We start from the raw sequence: 20,233 nt of genomic DNA on the forward strand, positions 1-20,233 counted from the left end.
CTTTATAAAATATGCAGATATAACAAGAGTTGCGAAATAACTGCTTGATATGTAAACTACGGATATGAAAATGATAAGAATGACTTGATTTTATTAAATTAAACCGTCGAATCCTCCATATGTAAGTGGCTGATGTGCGAATATATATATATATATATATATATATATATATATATATATATATACACGCACACACATATATATGCATACACACATACACACATATGTATGTATGCATATATATGTGTGTGTGTGTGTATATATATATACACACACACATATATATATATATATACATATGCGTGTGTATGTGTGTGTATGTGTGTGCATGTATATATATATACATATGTATATATACATATAAGATGTTTAAATAACAAAAATAATGCTAATTTCCAAATATCAGCGGCATCTGCACATTACATTAGCGATAAAGTAATATACCTATTTCGTATGGCTCAATTATTTTAAATGTTTAATTTGGTAGTTTTTCTTGTATTTAGAAAAAATCTTGCAATCATTGTGATTTATTGTCAATCTTAAAGCTTTTGTACAAATTGCGATGTTCAAATGGACTTTCGCCGGTTTTCTGGAGTGTAAAATAAATAATGTTTATGCAATTTAAACAACGATGCTTCCTTTTTAATACAGAGTATAAAATTGATTGTATTGTACTATCTTTCACTTGTACTTTTGCTTATGGGCGTCACACACACACACACACACACACACACACACACACACACACACACACACACACACACACACACACACATATATATTATTTTTAAAAACAGTAATCTACGGATACGCTGAAGAGGAGTAGGGCTCCGAAACACGCGTGTGCGTAGATTACTGTTTTTAAAAATAATAAATAAATAAATAAATACAAAATACGTCCAAATAAAAAATGGACGACTTTCTAAGAAAAACACCGGATCTCCGAGGTGGAGACATTAACCTTAATATCGTTTAAAAAATCAGCAACAAAACTACGTAAACACATAAACGATAAAAAAAATAAACAGTAAATTGTCTATGGCATCATAGCGTAATGGGTAAGGGCGCTGGACTGAAATACATAAGGTCCGGCTTCGAATCCTAACAACAGTCAAGCTACGCCGAAGAAGAGTAGGGTTCCGAAACACGCGTGTCCGTAGACTACTGTTTTTAAAAATAATAAATAAATAAATAAATAAAAAATACGTCCAAATAAAAAATGGGCGACTTTCTAAGAAAAGCACCGGATCTCGGAGGCGGAGACATTAACCTTAATATCGTTTAAAAAAAATCAACAACAAAAACTATATATATATATATATATATATATATATATATATATATATATATATGAAAATTAAATAAGATACGTGTTACATTGAACACTTTAAAGCCAAATAGCTGCAACGCGAATTTTTTTTTTTACCTTTTTAAAATAAACGAAGTTTATTTTTAAAGATATATATTTCGGAGATATACACTCCTTTTTCAATATATATATATATATATATATATATATATATATATATATATATATATATATATATATATATATATATATTAGGCACCGCCAAAAATGGCCGAAAAATCAAGTTGTTGTTGTTTTTTAAAACTAAATTACATTTATTAAAATCCATTATTTCTGAGTAACTTTTTTTTTCCAGAAAGATAAACCCCTGAATTTTATCATATAGAAAACAGAATAATGTAAAACTTTTTCTACTATTTTTAATTAAATTTTAAATGTTAAATTTTCCCCAAAAGTTAACAATTGACATTTTTTGTCTTGCACAAAAAACGTACTTAAATATTTAAAAAAAAAGGGTTTTTGAAATAATTAATTAATTTATTTATTGTCTAACTAAGATTTAGGATGATTTTCTAAGAGAATATGCAAAAATATTATAATATAAGTACGTGAATTTCAAATAATTCCACTTATTCATATAGGTAACCAGTCATTTCGCGTCGACGTAGAGTTCAGATCGACTCTGTTTACGTTTTCGTTTGACAAGAAGAAAACTATGGAAGACCAAACAGGCTAAAAAAACTTATTTTTCTGTGACGAAAATTTCAATGTATTATTAAGCTGAGGCTGGCCAGTACCAGATGGGTGACCATTTGTATGAGTTTGGTTTTTAATGTGTATGTGTGTGGGGGCCAGGCTCCTCAAAATGGGGGGGGCAATTTAAAGCAGAATAAAAAAAAAATATTTCAGCGCGTTTGGTCCACCGTAGTCGAAAGGCGGCAAACGTTTTCAAACGGGATCGAAAAAAATGATGCTATTTTTAACACAAAGGGAACAATATTTATCGAATTTTTTTTGTATCGATTATTCAAAGCATGCCCTGTTTAATAATGGACATGCATTATTCGGCTCGCTAAAAAAAAATTGTTAATTTATCAAAAATTTTAAAATGGCTTTTTTCGTATAAATATTAAAAAAATTTTTTTTTGTTTTGCTTAACTTAAATTAATTATTTTACTTAACATATTCACCGAATTTCACACTTCAAAACTCAAAAGCGGGATAATTAAACACAATCGAAGTTCTGATATTCAGACGTCAAAATAAGGTATGCAAACAATTTTTTTTTTGAATCTATAATTCTGTCCCTTACAACAACACACTATGTTTTGTTCAGTTTCAGATGATTATTTTAAGCATATTTGTTCCCACTTCAAAACAAGGGGGGGTTGTAAGCAAAAATATATATATATATATATAAATATCGTTTATGAAAAATAAGTACACTGTTATAAAGTTCATTCTTCTTCTAATAATTGCTGAAAATTTCGTATTGATCGGATAATTACCTGATTTTTGGTAGATTTTTAAAAAGACGGTCCGTCAAAAAGTACTGACCTGCCTCCCCCCCAGTTTTGGCGGTGCCTAATATATATATATATATATATATATATATATATATATATATATATATATATATATATGTAGCCAGTAGAGTTTAGTTTCCTAGAAGTACATCCAATGAAACAACATGTGTCTACCAAGATAGTGCTCAATGAGTGAACAGAGCAGGTATATTAATTTTATTTATACAAACATTAATGGCTACATATTTGCATACATGTTTCTGTAATCACCCGCGTTGGGGGATTACGTCTTCAGGCCAAGAATTACCGTCGAACTTTCGACGGTAATTCTTGAATTACCGTCGAGACCTTCGTCGAGACATATATATATATATATATATATATATATATATATATATATATCGAGACTTTCGTCGAGACATATATATATATATATATATATATATATATATATATATATATGTCTATATTTTTCTATATTTTTTTCCTCTTATTCTTCGTCATAGTGTTGAATGAGAAAATTTGAGTTGGGTCCACATGATGTTAGCTGCGGATTTTTCTGTAGCCGGATAATTACGCGTGGTCGCGTGTGGTTTGAAAATCATTAAAAGGCGTTGAGTGAAATTTGAAAATTAAATAAGATACGTGTTACATTGAACACTTTAAAACCAAATAGCTGCAACGCGATTTTTTTACTTTTTAAAATAAACGAATATATATATATATACATACATACATACATATATATATATATATATATATATATATATATATATATATATATATAAAAGGTATTTTTAGAAGGCTAGAACAACGCAGGAATGTACAGTCGTTGTGAAATAAATATATAAATAATAAATAATTAATTTTTATTCATATATATATATATATATATACCTATATATATATATATATATATATATATATATGTGTGTGTGTGTGTGTTTTAATACATATTCATTCATTTATCTACCTGAATTACAACTGTGGGTGGTATTTAATTCCAAAGGTCCTTTCGGGTAATAACCCATCGTCACTAGAGAAATATAGTATACATATATATATCTAATATCTTACAAAATCTTTTAAACAACAGCGGCTAGTTATAACCGTATTAAACAGAATTTTGTATTAAAATCTTGCAAAAAAAAAAAAAATTAAACAATGACAGTTTATAAGCACATAATAGAACAGGAATTACTTCCCCTGAACAAAGAGTCTGTAGACAAGTAAAAATGAATTCCCTCCCTTAAACATAACTGAATGAATTAATCTTTGACCGCTGGAATTTAAAATACACACACAAAAAAAAAACAAAAAAAAAACATTGAAACAACTACGCCAATTATAACAATATTAAGCAGAATTTAAATTACGTCCCTTAATTTTAAAATCTAGAGAATTATTTCCCCTGAACATTTAACGGCATTAATTAATCTTTGAGCGTTTGAATTTAAATCTAAATAAAACAGCCATTTTTCAATTTACATCCTAGGGAGAGGATTCATTTCTCCATTGACAATGGGTTATAACCCGAAAGGACCTTTGGAATTAAATACCACACACACTTGAAATTCAGGTAGATAAATAATTATATATTAAATATATATATATATATATAATGAATAAAAAAAAAATTATTATTCATATATTTGTTTATCTTCACACAACGACTGTACATTCTGTAGTGTTATCATAGAACTACTTTCATACGCGTAACAAGGAAATCATGGCGTATGAATATTGATGTAAACCGCCTAATACATATGGTATTCGACATCATGGCGTAGACCTCTACACACGTACTTTCAATCTCTCTTCCTATGTAAATATGTAATAAAGTTCTATATCAAATAAAACCACAACTTAGTTATCAATTACTTATAATAACAAACATAAATAAACGACATGGTGGCAGCGAAATGGATACTGAACATTTATAACAGTTAAAAAAAAAAAAAAAAAAAAACTCACTCAGTTGGATTGACTAGTCGCAACCGACAACAGAAAAAAAAAACAAAAAAAAAACAACTTCGACAACAGATACGAGAGGAAAAATACGTTTACAGAAGACAAAACAAGGCATGTAAACCAATTTTCATTAATGTGTATTTTATAAAACTTTGCTGTCATTCTCGTATATGCTATAAACACGTGTGAACTTTTGCACAATAGCAGACATTTTGAATTTTGTCAACTGTTGTTATCGTATGTGTTCCCGTAAACACGTGTGGATTTTCGCACAATAGCAGACATTTTGAATTTTTGTCAACTGTTATTATCGTATGTGTTCCCGTAAACACGTGTGGATTTTCGCACAGTAGCAGACATTTTGAATTTTTGTCAACTGTTGTTATCGTATGTGTTCCCGTAAACACGTGTGGATTTTCGCACATTGGCAGACATATTGAATTTTCTGTTTATTGAAAAAATACATAGCCGTTAATAATAATGTCTACCAATAATGACATTATTCCGTTTATGGACTGAGAAATGCCAAACCCAGCGGAAACATTTAAACTTTTTAAACAGAGGTTAGAACTATATTTTGCTATAAACAAAATAAAAACCGACCAACAAGTGAATTACATACTGCTAAAGACCGGCAACGAAGGTCTCAAAAAATTTAACACTTGGAAATTAACAGAGGAGGAAAAACGTTCTCCCGACACTATTTTTAATAAATTCTTGGAGCATTTAGAACCTAAAGAAAACTTTAGGATTAATAGACTAAAACTAATGTCTTATAAACAAAAACAAGATGAGACATTAGACGACTTCGTCAATAGATGTCGTCAACTTACGTTAAAATGCTCACTAACCGACACTGAACAAGAACAGCGAATTATAGAACTAATTATTGCGAGTACCCCAATTGTCGAATTCCAGAAAGAACTATTACGAAAAGATAATACGCTAACCCTGGATGAAACCATCCGAATTGGTAAAACGTATGAGGCAACAAACGCACATATTAAACAGCTTAGAGAGATGTTAAACACCAATAACGGGGAGGACAATAGCGCCAATACTGACATACAAGCAATTAAAAAATATAAACAAAATAGAAAGACAAACAACTGCCTTAATTGCGGAAAAAGTCACGAACGTCGACGTGAAGCATGCCCAGCATTTGGTTCCAAATGCAAAACGTGTGGGAAATATAACCACTGGGCAACAGTATGTTTATATAACAGAAGGTCAAGGTCAAGATCGCAAAACAGAGACCGTGGAAAACAAAAACCATTAAACATGAACCAGACCAAGAAAAAACACTTCATCCAAACTGATATATCATCCAGGAACAACAGACAGGAACTAAATGAACAATTCGAAAATTTAACTTTTTCCACCATTAACACACCCTCTCAAACACAGAGAGATGAAGCCTTCGCTTATATAAATATAAAATTACCTAATCGAAACGGGACTCACAGGCTACGAATTAAGGTCGATACTGGAGCCCAAGGTAATACATTACCAATTTCTACATTCCGTAGAATGTTTCCTGAGAAATTAAATACTGATGGCTGCCCAAAACTAAAAAAACAAAGTAAGGACAAAAAATTAATAGCCTACAATGGAACACCGATAAAGTGCTATGGCAATATCAGTATACCATGCAACTACCAAACCCCTTATTGGCACGAAAGCACCTTCTATATAGTAGATGTAAATGGACCAGCAATTCTAGGATTACCATCACTGGAAATACTGAAAATGGTCACTCTTCACTGCACAGTGAAAGAACAAAATATAGTCAAACCAATCAACAAAATCGAAGACTTGGTACAGATCTATCCAGATCAATTCGACAAAATAGGCTCTATGCCTGGACATGTCAGGTTAACAACGAGCAAAAACGTACAACCTCACATTGACCCACCAGGAAAAACCCCAATTGCCCTAAAGGACAACATAAAACAGGAACTAGACAAAATGGTCAGCAACAAGATCATTAGAAAAGTCACAGAGCCAACAGACTGGGTTTCCAGCCTAGCTTATTCACACAAGAAAGATGGAAGCCTGAGAATCTGTCTAGACCCAAGACGCCTTAACATTGCGCTAAAGAGACCACACCATGCAACCCCTACAGTGGAGGAGCTAACACACCACTTTGCAGGTGACAAGCTGTTCTCTAAACTTGATGCCAAAGCTGGTTATTGGTCCATACATTTGGATCAGGAATCTCAGCTGCTAACGACATTCCAATCCCCTTTTGGCAGATACTGTTTCCAGAGATTACCATTTGGGTTAAGTGTATCCCAGGACATTTTCCAAATGAAAATGGACCAGATACTCGAACAAGTTGACGGAGCAATTGGAATTACAGACGACATTGTTGTCTATAGTAAAACGGACAAAGAGCATGATAAGATCTTATACAGGCTCATGCAAGTAGCTGCAAAAAATGGTCTTGTGTTTAATTCAGCAAAATGCAAAATAAAATCAAAAAATATATCTTTCTTTGGAATGATATATAGTGAAAATGGTGTTAGCCCAGACCCAGAAAAACTTAAAGACTTACAAGACATGCCATATCCAACATGCAAAAAAGAACTACAAGAATTCTTAGGCCTTGTCACATATTTATCACCATTCATACCAAATTTAGCTGACAAGACACATACATTAAGAGGCTTGTTGAAAAAAGACGTACCTTTTCTCTGGGAAGAGCATCACAAGGTATGCTTTGAGATGCTTAAAACAATAATCACCAAAGACTCCACACTAACATACTTCGACACGAATGAAGTACCAATACTGCAAACTGATGCGAGTTTAAAAGGACTTGGAGTAGCATTAATGCAAAACAAAAAACCTATTGCATACGCATCAAAATCTCTAACAGACGCCGAGCAACGGTATGCATGCATAGAAAGGGAACTTCTAGCAATTGTATTTGGTGTGCACAGATATCATGTCTACCTATATGGACGGAAGTTCAAGGTACACACCGACCATAAACCCTTGGTCATATTACTACAGAAACCACTGACCAGTGCACCTCCTAGGCTACAACGAATGATGACCAAATTACAGGGATACCAGATACAAATAGAATACATACCAGGCAAAGAAATGACTATAGCTGATACACTAAGTCGTCTCTCCAGTACTCACAACACTGACATGATCGACTTAGATATTCGAGTTGACTTGGTGAGATTCAGGAGCGAACGCCTGAATGAAATAAAAAAGGAAACAAAGTCTGATCCAATACTCAACCAATTACATGAAACCATAACAACAGGATGGCCAGACTCAATTAAGGAAGTACCACCGACAATTCGGTCATACTGGTCATACAGAGATGAGTTATCTGTCAGTGATGGCATAATCATGAAAGGCTCAAGGATTATTATTCCTGAAAATCAGCAGAAAACTATCCTGGACCAACTACATTACAGCCATCAAGGTATCGAAAAGACACGTCTGCAAGCTAGAGATACTGTCTACTGGGAGCGAATTAACACTGATATTGAGAACATGATCAAAAAGTGTTCAATATGCCAGGAAAACCTCCCAGCACAATCAAAAGAAACGTTACAACCACACGACATCCCTAGTAGAGCATGGGAAGTTGTTGGCACAGACTTGTTCCACTGTAACGACCAGGAATACCTCATAATTGCTGATTATTATAGTAAATTCCCAATCATACGGAAAATGAATGGCATGGCCACAAGCAACATGGTCATATCAACAATGAAGCAGATATTTTCAGAACATGGTATTCCCACCAGAGTTATTAGTGACAACGGACCACAGTACTCCAGTGAAGCATTTAAAGAATTTGCTCAACAATGGCAATTCGATCATATCACATCATCTCCAAGGTTTCCTAAATCAAATGGTTTCATTGAACGACAGATTCAAACCATTAAAAGAACAATAGTCAAAGCAAAGCAAGCAGGAAGAGATATTAACCTTGCAATGCTGTGTTTAAGAACAACACCTATCAGCCACAAACTTCCAAGCCCAGCTGAACTTCTAAACAGTCGCATCATGAAATCGAACCTGATTGCAAAAATCACGAATCACAGATTTCCCAACCGTGACCATATCCACGAAGAACTAAAGCACAGACAGGATATACAAAAAACCTATCACGATAAAACAGGCCATGACTTACCAGCACTTGTCCCTGGACAACACGTACGTATGTGGGATAACCAAACTGGAAAATGGAAACCAGCAACAATTCTCAGCAAATGTACAGAACCTAGATCGTACATCCTCAAATTGCCAGATGGATCGTCAAAAAGACGTAACAGAGTCCATATCAGAACAGATGGAAAAGCAACCCATAAACATGTTCACTTCAGTGACCAAACCCAATCTCAATCTGGACTCCCTAACACAAGCATCTCAAACCAAATAAACACTAAAAAACACGCACCAAATATAACAAGACATGGTCGTGAAATCCATAGGCCAAACAGATTTAAACAATAAACATCTGAACAATGTGTACTACTTTTCTTCCTTCTGGTAAGGGGGATGTAGTGTTATCATAGAACTACTTTCATACGCGTAACAAGGAAATCATGGCGTATGAATATTGATGTAAACCGCCTAATACATATCGTATTCGACAACATGGCGTAGACCTATACACACTTACCTTCAATCTCTCTTCCTATGTAAATATATAATAAAGTTCTATATCAAATAAAACCACAACTTGGTTATCAATTACTTATAATAACAAACATAAATAAACGACACATTCCTGCGTTGTTCTAGCCTTCTAAAAATACCTTTTAATCTCTAACAATGCTTCAAGCAAACTTCGCCATACTTCTTATATATATATATATATATATATATATATATATATATGTATGTATATATATATATATGTATGTATATATATATATATCCACTTATCTAGTGTTTCCTTTTCAGATTAAATATGTTTTTAACTCATTTCAAAGTGTTTTTAACATGTTTTATTAACTGTTTGCTCGTATTATAAGCTCTATCTCCTATTTGGTTTTATCGAGCTTTTACATCTGGCTGAGATAACTTTATAAATATTAATTCTGTAATATTTATAATATACTTTAATTTTACCATCTTGGATCATTTTGGTAAATTTAATTGTAATTTTTATTTTTATATATATATATATATGTATATATATAGATAGATAGATATATATACTAGCATGGGTGTCCGGCGTTGCCCGGGTGTTTGAGGTGTATGCTAAGCAAAAAAAAAAAAATACGGTCAATATTTTAAAATTTGACCACGATTATGACCGCTTAACATTTATTGTTTTGGGCTCAAATCAAGTCATTAAATTAGATCCATGTCCAAGGAATCTATATCTAAAATTTCAAATGTGTAGACCCAAAATTGTCGGAGGAGTTTGGTAGAGTTCTCTATGGTCAAATCGTTGAACTTTGACCCCTTAAGAGCTAAACTTCTGACCGAAAACCGATCACATAGATTTCCCTAAATCTCAGCGCCCTGTATATCAAATTTCGAGTCTGTAGACTAAATATTGACAGAGTTATTGCGTAGGGAAATGTACGCAAACAGGCTCACAGATAGATACACAGACACGTTCAATTTATAGATATACTAGCATGGGTTCGCGGCCTTGCCCGGGTGTTTGGAGGTGTATACTGAGCAAAAAAAAAAAAAAAAAAAAAATTTAATTTTTTTAAAATTCGGCCCCTATTATGCACCCTTTAAATTCATTGTTTTGGGCTGAAATAAAATTATTAAGTTAGATCTCTGTCCAAGGAACCTATATCTAAAATTTCAAGTGTTTAAATCCAAAATTGTTGGAGGAGTTTGTTAGAGTTCTCAAAGGTCAAATCGTTGAACTTTGACCCCTTAACAGCCAAATTTCTGGCGGAAAACTGATCACGTCGATTTTTCCAAATCTCAGTACCCTGTATATCAAATTTCGAGCATGTAGATTAAAAATTGACAGAGTTATTACGTAGGGAAATGTACACAGAAAGACACACAGACACGTTCACTTATATATATATATATATATATATATATATATATATATATATATATATATATATATACTAGCATAAGAGTGTTTGGAGGTGTATGCTGAGCAGAAAAAAATCAAAGCAAAAAAAAAAAAAAATTCAATTTTTTTTAATTTTGACCCCTATTATGTCCACTTAAAATTTATTGTTTTGGGCTCAAATCGAGTTATTAAGCTAGATTCATGTCCAAGGAACCAATATCTAAAATTTCAAGTGTTTGTCGGAGGAGTTTGGTAGAGTTCTCAAAGGTCAAATCGTTGAACTTTGACCCATTAACAGACAAATTTCTGGCCGAAAACCGATCACATAGAGTTCCCCAAATCTTCGTACCCTGTATATCAAATTTCGAGTTTGTAGACTAAAAATTGACAGACACACATTTTTTACTTTTTATACTTTTGCACCGATGGGTCCTGGCTAAAATTCAAATATAAAGTTTCGTATGGGTTTGAATACCTTATATATCAAGTTTTATGTCTGTAGACCAAAAACTGATAGAGGAGTTTGGTAGGCAAAGTATTTTACACAAATATATATACGCATACATAAATATATATAGAAAGAGATTTGTGTTTACTATAACCTTTTTACGCAAATATTACGCACGTACAAATTATGTAGAATATTTACATGAATATAATTACACCTAATAATTACACGTAATAGTTATAGATGTCGGAAGTTACATCGGCTGAAACGTTGTGAAAATCAGACTGAAGATGAGAACAGTTGTCCGATGAATCCAAATAATTCCAAGGAATGTTTCAAACATCCTTTCTGCAATACAGTTCAATTTTTTTAACAGACATATAAACAAATAGGTATGGAGCTAGCTTTTTTTTTTATTTAATAGGGGTTAATCCCGGTCAACATAAAAATGCTTTCTGTTAGTTTGGTCGATTCTTTTAGCGAGCTAGTCTGAAAGACTTTAAGAAGGCAGAGATAAGGAATATGCGGTTTTGTTGCTTTTATATCCACTCTCTTTCTTTCTCTATTTGTTTGAATATTCCTCATAATTCATAACCCTAGCAGAGGTATTATCATAGCACAAGTGGAAAGAGCAGGTATATAAAATCAAGAGTAAGTTCTTTGATATGACAGGGGCACGTCTGAAATGGATGTTCCCTTTAGAGAACATTTGAAATATAATTCTTGACTTTTGCATTTTAAACTTCAATTCAAAACATTATATAATAATAATATACTATTGCATATATGCGAATTGGGGAAAACGTAGACAAAAATACTGATAATTTAATAAATATTAGGAAATTAAACGAGTGCCTAATTCAAAGTGTTTGGACAGATTCTTTTCCTGATTTTAAAATTTATCAGTAATATAATGACAGGAGTTTAAATTTTCCAAGTATATTTATTGCATTAATTGATTAGGTTAAAGTACAGGATAGTGAACAAAAACCTTTCTCTTCATGTTACGCATTCATATCTAAATAAAAAATGTTATTATTTCAGCACTGTCAGTATCTTTTTGGGTTAATTACGAACAGTAATTTGTCTTATTTTTTCTTTTAAAGTCATTGTCGAGACTCGAAAAATATGACCCTACCATGCCAGTCATTCTTTTCTTATTCTCACGTAACGCTCAACACTACTTGTTTTTCGAACCGAATAAACGTTTGAAAGTCTATTTTAAAACAAGCCTAACGGTCCTAATCAAAAAAAAAATATTTGATTATTTATGACTTGTGATTTAAATTTGTTAATCAATTTTGCCAATTTTCTGTATTATAACACGTTTTCTTAAAAATCCAAAAGTTTTGGTACGATAAAATCATAAGCTGTTACTGCCAGCGATTAAATCATTGAATTAATTTTCCATTTATAAGACTTGAAGATAGACTGAATTGAGATAAGTACGACGGCAGTAAAAATTTATTTAGACATTTTTCCAGATTTTTATACATAAATATTTATTATGAAAGCTCCAAAAACATACAGTGCTTACCGATGTATTGGAAAATTAAAAATGGCGTCGGACTCTCTTTTGAACACAGTAAGTTCGGTAAAATGAGTAAAGAATAAAATAAACTCTACAAAATACTGTTAGAAACTCGCTCAATATATGTTGCTGTGACATAAGCAGAACGAAAACAGTATTTATATATATATATATATATATATATATATATATATATATATATATATATATATATATATGTATATATATATATATTTTTTTTTTAAACTAATTTTTCCAAACTTCCCGTGTTCAATAGAAAGGCTGGCGCCATTTTAAACTTTCCTATACATCGGTAAGCACTGTATGTTTTTCGAGCTGAATAAATATGTTACATTAAATAAAAACACAAATTATCCAGTATGGAAGAAAAATAACTTATTTCACTTTGATAACATTTATTTTTTATATATTTGTTTTTTGTTGTTTTTTTAAAAAAAGTTTTTCATCTATTCATCATCAATCCCAAGTTTCTAACATTTTCCTCGTGTTTCATTATCTTTTGAATTAAAATAGAGACAGTGAATGTTCTATGCAAATCGGTACAATATCCCCAAAAATATTTCGCAAATGTTTTCCCAAATCAAAATCAATTGTTAGGATTCTGATTAAGAAGAAAAAGGAATGGGTGCTTTCTGTTTTAATACCATTATTTTCACTCGAATCATGTGAGCGCCCGTGAAACCAGGAGTATTTTTTTTTTCGTGGACCACTGGTGTCGCTGTGAACATAAGTAATTATTAGCGAATTTCATTGGTTCTTTTATTCGGTATGATTGACCAATGAAAATGATTAACAACTAGGATGATATTTGTGTTCATTCTTTTTCTCCAATTTGACCGCACAATTTTTAAACTTCCATACAGATGTTTTGTATTTTAACGTTTACTAAAGAAATATTGGTAATATAGATATTAGATCGTAAAACTTGTTTTAAAAATGTTTTACCTATAATGTCGTTAATTATGTTGGTCGCTTTTCTTTGCGAAGTATTTCTGGAGATATTGTACCGATTTGCATAGAACATTCACTGTCTCTATTTTAATTTAAAAGATAATGAAACACGAGGAAAATGTTAGAAACAAGGGGTTGATGACGAATAGATGAAAAACTTTAAAATAAACAAAAAAAAACAAAACAAATATATAAAAAAATAAAGACAAGAAATACACGTCTTACACTTTTGAAGTATAAAAATGATACCAAAACAACACCTTAGAAGCGTATATGAAAGATAACCACAAGTTTTACGATCTGAAAGTCAATGAAAAGTTATTTGTACGAATTCGATTGAAAAGCAGATATGGATATTTTTCGAAAGTTGTTATAGGTGTACGAAAACTTCGAAAAGCAACAACAAACAAAAATTAGGTAACTATTTTAGCACTTTCGGAAAAATCCAGATTATTAGTACATAAACTCGGAAATAAATGAGCACGCGCCTTTATAACATAAGCAGATAAAAAAGAGTTGTGAAATGACTTCTTGACATGAAAGCGAGACATATGAAAATAATAAGAATGATTTAAGTTTATCAAAGTAAACCGACGAACTGTCTTAGGAAGGTGGTATATATATATATATATATATATATATATATATATATATATATATATATAGTCATCCACATGCAGTACTGTTTCGCACCTCATCAGTGCGGCTAGACAAGCAAATACATAACGCCAGGATCGAAATCTGACCGTTCAAAAGACATCCGTTGCGCTATTTGGCTACTCCTATGCGGGCTGTTAGTTAACTATGTTTTGACATTGTCCAGTTACGTAAGCTCAATTTGTTTACACAAAAATATGTTAATGGTAATTTGTATATCACTTCCAAATATGCTGAACCTAAGTTAGGAAGCATAATATATATATATATATATATATATATATATATATATATATATATTCTATAAAGGGAGAGAAAAATTTATTAATCGTAATAATGGAATTTAGTTTACTTCATATAAAACATTACATAATTCGTAATGTTTTTAAGTGTCACACGTGTGTATGCATATATATATATATATATATATATATATATATATATATATATATATATATATAAATATATATATATGGTGATTGGAACGTCTTGTCAGACGAGTGCCACTCCCTCAGACACTTAAAACCCATGAGCCCAAAAATGGCTTTTTTTTGTCCTACCGGTGAATTCACACGCTCAAGCAGACATGACACTGAAGATGATCATTGAGATCAATTATTACATGCTTCCAGCATTTTAAGCCTCCACGTGTCACAACTTTTCCATCATCCAGAACAGGGAGTATCCATACACAGATGATGTTACAGAATCTTCGCTTTGTACGACAGCTAATTCTCTCTCTCGGTTCAAAATGTTGGGATGCAGCAACAAGCAAGAGCAAGATAGCCAGCAACAAGTTAAATTGCAGACCAGCTTAATGCGGGTACTGCTCTCCCGCTTTATGGTTTTTTAAATCAGAGATTTGCTTCTTCTAGAAACGTTGCCTTCACCAAGGCTTACGGGAACCCTCTCCGCCCAACACACGGTGCTGGTTGGCCGTTGACTCCGAAAAATGGTTCATTCGCCCTTTGGAAGGTCTTGTTTTTAATCTTTCAGGGAGACTAGCCACCATCCTCACCAAACAAGTCTGGTGGGGGAATCAGTTTAGTCGCCGGTGACCCGACCATGAGGCAGGTAGTACTGGGTTACATGGTACCAGTAACATATGACATGACTTCACACACACACACACACACACACACACACACACACACACACACACACATATATATACTTGTCTGTATCAGCTATAAGACGTTTAAAATACAAAAATTATGCTAATAATATTATTTAAGTGCGCTACCCTAATTCAAGGATTTAGGTAAAATTTAAACAATGCTTAGTTATATGAATTAACAATTGATATTTCCTGTAACAAAGACGAATCTAATAAAAATATTTAAATATAACATTTTTTAGGTTTAAAAATTACAATATTGAAAAATCTTTTTATTAATTTAATGTTTCCTCAAATGAAAAAATATTGTTCTATAAAGAAAAAGAAAAAAATTATTAATCCTAATAATGGAATTTAGTTTACTTCATATAAAATATTACATATTTCATAATGTTTTTAAGTGCTTCCATAGTCACGGGGGAAAAAACTGCAATTAATTTTATTCGTTTCAGATGTGACATTTTATATACAAAAATTAAATATTTATTTCTTAATTTTCCAAGTCAAAGGTGTCCAGTTAATATTCAAATCAACTTTCACAGTTTTATAGAGTGTAAAATAAATGATGTATATGCGATTTAAACAATGGTTTTTCCTCTTCAATATAGACTAAGAATTACGATGAATTAATTTCATTGATCAAGTTTCCTTTTGTACTATTTATTATAGGTGTCGAGCATTAGTGTCCCACGTATATATATATATATATATATATATATATATATATATATATATATATATATATATATATATATATATATATGCATATATATTTAAAAGAGTGTAGCCATCAACGATTGTGGGTTTTTTTAGCCTTTTATCATATTTTTATTTTAAAATTTTAAATATTTATCATATTTTTATTTTAAAATTTTAAATATTTATCATATTTTTATTTTAAAATTTAAAATATTTTAAAACAAAAATATGATAAAAGTCTAAAAAACCCACAATTGTTGATAGCTACACTCTTTTAAATATACATTTTTTCTCTCGTTGGAACTACACAACCGTCACTTTAAATATATATATATATATATATATATATATATATATATATATATATATATATATATATATATATATATATATATATATATATATACATATATATGCTAACAGAATTCCCTTAATTCTTTGGCAGAACTGTTTGGGTAACTTCTTACCCATTTATGATATTAATACCAACGTCGTATGCTACTATATTATAATTGCGAGTTAAAATATGAATAAACAAATATTATTCGAAATAAACACAAATGTTATGTGTTCGTTAATCATTTTGATTGGTTAGTGATATCAAACAAGTGGACCAATGAAATTTGCTAAAAATTATTTATGCTTTATAGCGACATCAATGTGCAACTTCAAAACACGTGAAAAAATTATCGAAGTAAACAAACAATGCGGAAACCAGAGAAAACACGTAGTTTACGTGCGTTCGTACGATTTATGTTAATTACAAAAAATACTAAAAAGATGATCGCAGTTCTGTTTTTTCCCGAAATAGAGCCGTAATTCATTTTGACTTGAGTCTACATTTTTATAGTACTTTAATGTTTTCGCTATGATATCATTGTATATGTCGACCGCCGCTAATTTTCGGAATATGTCATATCGCTCCGGAAAACGGGTCCGATTTCCATATATTTTTTAAAAATTAAGATAGTCAGTGGTTTGTGAATATTAATTGAGTTTGTCTATGATAAAAAAGTTTCTTTACCGAAAATATTATCTTAAGTACAAAGCACTTTTTTTTTCTAGATCATGGGGGTTATATTGTCCTCTTCCATCCCATAATAGCACGTTTTTCGCGTCCAGGTTAATAAACCTCTTCTTCTCTCCGAACAGCTTACTTCGGCGCTGGGTGATATGTCGTTCTGGCAACTGTGTGGTTAACAGTGTGAAGAGAAGGCAAGCTTTGCTAGAAAGGAGAAATACTGAGCATACATGTTAAAGATATAAGACATAAATAATTTGATAAAAGATATTCTGGATTCGACCTTAGTATATACTTAGGTTTTAAGTCCGTATTTTTAGCCACTTTTTATTTGATAACAAATTGTTCACAGAATCGTGTGTTCTTTGTTTATTTATTTACTTATTTATTTGCCGTGTGCTTTTTATATCTAAATTGTTGTCGCTATGAAGCCTAACTTCATTGGTTTATTGGATTAGTGTGATTGACCAATCAAATTGTTTTAGTTGTCTTCCTTATAAACTCTGCTGAATTCTTTTAAAATCTGACCGCAATGTGATCAGAGAACATTCCAATCCTCATCAACGAAACTCTGTTTATTCTGAGATATGGACGCGATATATACAGAGTGCTAAACAAGTTTCTAACATTTTCCTCATGCCTCATTTGCTTTCGAATTAAAATAGAGAAAATGTATGTTCTATGCAAATCGATACAATATCACCAGAAATATTTCGAAAAGAAAAGCGACCGACATAATTAAATATGCTATAGGTAAAAGTACTTGAGACTATGCAAAGGTGTACCCAAGCCAAAATCAAATATTAGGATTCTGATTAAGAAGGCAAAGGAATGTGTGCTTCTCTTTTTTTAATAATATTATTTTCAATTAAATCGTGTGAGTGCACGTGAAAGCATGTGTTTTCTTTTTCGCGGATTGTTTGTTTATTTACTTTATTTGACCACGTTTTTTCAAAAGGATATTGGTGTCGCTACTGAGCATGAGAAATTAGTAGCGAATTTCATTGGTTAACTTATTCGGCGTGACTGACCAATCTAAATGATTAACAACTCGGCTGATGTTTGTGTTCATTTTTTTTATTCCCCCTCTTTTCCTCACATCTTACCGCACGTTGACCTGCACAATTTTGTAAACTTCAATATGGATGTTTTGTTTGCTAACGTTTACTAACTATTATAAAATACATAAAAGAAGTATTGTTATGTGGGTGTAAGTTTTATATATTTTAATCTAATAGTCTCCAAAAAATATGACGAAATATTTTCTTACTAAACACAACATAATATAATCTGAAATAAACAAATTGGTAAAAGAATTAAATACGCAATAAGTATACACTCTAAGAATAGAAACAATAAATAATCACAGATTCTTCCTTTGGGCAATCTGATGATGGACAAAACTGTGCTTTCACTCCTAACCTAAACATAAACCAACATCTTCTTGATATTTCTTGGGCATAGTCCCAAATAATAGACCCCGATGTCCAAGTAGCAATATGCTTTGTTAGGAATAAACGTGAATAAAAATAAAAACCCTAATTAACCGATCATTATGAATTTTGGAACATAGTTATTAGGTGTCAAGTGTCATAATAAGGGAACATTTCGTTTCATTTAATTATTTATGCAAACAAGTAGATCACTCATCGATATATATATATATATATATAAACATAACCAACCTAAATATTCTAGGCACTAACATAATCCACCCATGCCTATACAGCAACATAACCCACCTCCCAACCAAAACAAACAAACCAACAACCCACAACCCACATAATCATTATCTAGGAACTCCTCACAAAATTACAACATAAAACCCAAAGTCATAAATCTGTCAACAGAGACACTAATAAAGAGCGAAATTGAAGTACTAAAACTGAGCCTCAAATTCTGCTCAACCCCCAAAGGTAACATATCAGAGCTAAAGAAAGACCTTAAAGAATTTGAACGCAAATTAAGACTCACAGATATATTAAATGAATAATTGATATATTAAATTACTGGGAAAACACAACTGATGATTCTCTAGTGAAAAATAAGTCAACATACTTCCTCAACAAACGCAACAATACGAAGTAACTAAACATTTTCTTGGAAAGGGTCTGGAACATTAACCCCCAGCAAAAAGGCAAACCTACCAGCAACCTAACACAGAATCAAAACCAAGAACTCGAAAACATCCGAAATAATGACAATATAAAGAAAACAGACGAAGGTAATACGGTAGTTATCACGAATAAAAGCTACTATCAAACACAAATTTTAGAATCACTAGGGAAGGAAACCTATTACAAACCAATTAGCTCTTACATAGACAACACAATCATATTTAAAATCACAAAACTCTGCACAACATCCAATAGAACATTAACTAAAATAGAAAAGGCTTTCTCACAAACTTCACAACAAAAACAAACCTTCTATGGACTACCCATAATACACAAATCTAACGAGATAAGACATCCCATTGACACACAAAACTCAGAATACATCAGCACCCCAAACCCATATTAGTAAACTTAGCGACTTAATAGACATACTATTACAGCCCTTCACCAATCTAATCAGGAGCTATATGAGACGATATCCACTTCCTAAGTTCCCTTCCACAAACAGTAGACCAGAGAACAATACTAGCTACATTCGACGTCAACTGGCTATACAGCATTATACACCATAGCCTAGGGAAAGAAGCTATCTTATATTTGATCGATAAACATACACAACCATTCCATCCCAGATTCACTAAACAATTTGATATTGAGAGAATTTCGACTTTAATAATGATAACTACGTGCAAATACTAGGCACAGTACAATGAGTACAAAACATACACAACCTTCACCCTAGTCTTGGAAAAATACCTCAATATTTGCTTTATCCTCCGGAAAACTATATGGTGAGACATCAAAGAGTTCTACACTATACTCCAAACTCTA

Source organism: Euprymna scolopes, chromosome 16 (genome assembly GCF_053919585.1).
Source record: "Euprymna scolopes isolate OS-2025 chromosome 16, ASM5391958v1, whole genome shotgun sequence".
Lineage (NCBI taxonomy): Eukaryota > Metazoa > Mollusca > Cephalopoda > Sepiida > Sepiolidae > Euprymna > Euprymna scolopes.